Genomic DNA, 1,417 nt, shown 5'->3' on the forward strand with positions numbered 1-1,417 from the left:
CATCATCATCGTTTAACGTCCGCCTTGCATGCAGCTATGGGTTGGACTATATATATATATATATAAGGATTTACTTTTCGTAATGAGATAAAAAAAAAAAAAACCCAAGGCTGTGTATAATATGGAACATTTATAAATAGAAAGTCTTACAGCTGTTTCCAGGATATTTTATATATCCCTTCATCGGAGATGGTGTGAGAGGATGGTTAAGCAATAGTTAATTTAGATAAGATAGGGAATAGAGAGTGAATTCCTCCATTTCACTCTCTATTCCTTATCTTATCTAAACTAACTATTGCTTAACCATCCCCTCACACCGTCTCCGATGAAGGGATATAATAAATAACCTAGAAACAGCTGTAAGACCTTCTATTTATAAATGTTATAAAATATACACAGCCTTGGGTTTTTTTTTATCTCATTACGAAAAGTAAATCCTTATATACGCACGCTGATATATGACCTACGTTGGACCCCTTATTCGCATAATCACCGAACTTGGAGCCTAATTATGGTCTATCCATAGCACTTATTCACCATTACCTGAAACCTCTGGGTCTCATAACCTATACATACACGCTGGCATAGAATATATATATGTGTGTGTGTGTGTTCGTTTGTATGTTCCTTTCTCTTCACCACCGCCACCGCCACCAATACTATCGCCGTCAACGTCACCGTTATTTGTGTTCCTTTCCCTGTGATGTTGAGAGAGGGAAAGAAGCCATGATTATATCCGCAGACGTAACACAACTTCACTGGCTTGGCTTTTCCACCCACCTCCAACCCCCCTTTCTTTCTCCGTTCGCTTTTCACTTCATATTTCGATTTAGAAAAGCGATCAGATGAAATTAGTCCCCGATATTTTCATTTCATCTCACAAAGCCATAGACCAAACTCTCATCTGAAACAATTTACATTGGAACAAAGCTCTATGAATGGGGGAATTTATCAGAACGCATTAAGTGTTCCATTAAGCGTTGTTCTTCCCTTGTTTTTACGTCTTTTAAACGATGTCGACAATTGTGAGGAATATTGCAGATGTCAGCTCCAATGATTTCGACGATAAAAGTTAATAATTAAAATATTGCACTCGTTTTGGGGTTAACCCTGAATGAGTGCGCGCGTGTGTGTGTGTGTGTATAAAAGTAATCAGAAATTAAGCTCCCATTATCTATATATCATTCGTTCAGTCTACATATCTATCTAGACATATATATATACATACATATATAGGTTATGAGTGATACGCAGATGTATGTATGTATGTATACATCTGCTTATCTATTACCTACCTATCTTTCTATTCTGTGCATCCTCTCTCTCCCTCTCTCTCTCTTTTTCTCTCTCTCTCTCTTTCTGTATATATATATATATATATATATATATATATATATATATATATATATATATATAT

The 1,417-nt window shown here is 35.9% G+C and overlaps 1 long non-coding RNA gene across 1 annotated transcript in view; it reads left to right on the forward strand.

Annotated features, from left to right (window-relative positions):
• Positions 1–1,417, forward strand: part of LOC106872939 (uncharacterized) — a 14,683-nt gene that overhangs the window by 11,398 nt on the left and 1,868 nt on the right. The window lies entirely within an intron of this gene.

The sequence above is a fragment of the Octopus bimaculoides genome, chromosome 11 (genome assembly GCF_001194135.2).
Source record: "Octopus bimaculoides isolate UCB-OBI-ISO-001 chromosome 11, ASM119413v2, whole genome shotgun sequence".
NCBI lineage: Eukaryota > Metazoa > Mollusca > Cephalopoda > Octopoda > Octopodidae > Octopus > Octopus bimaculoides.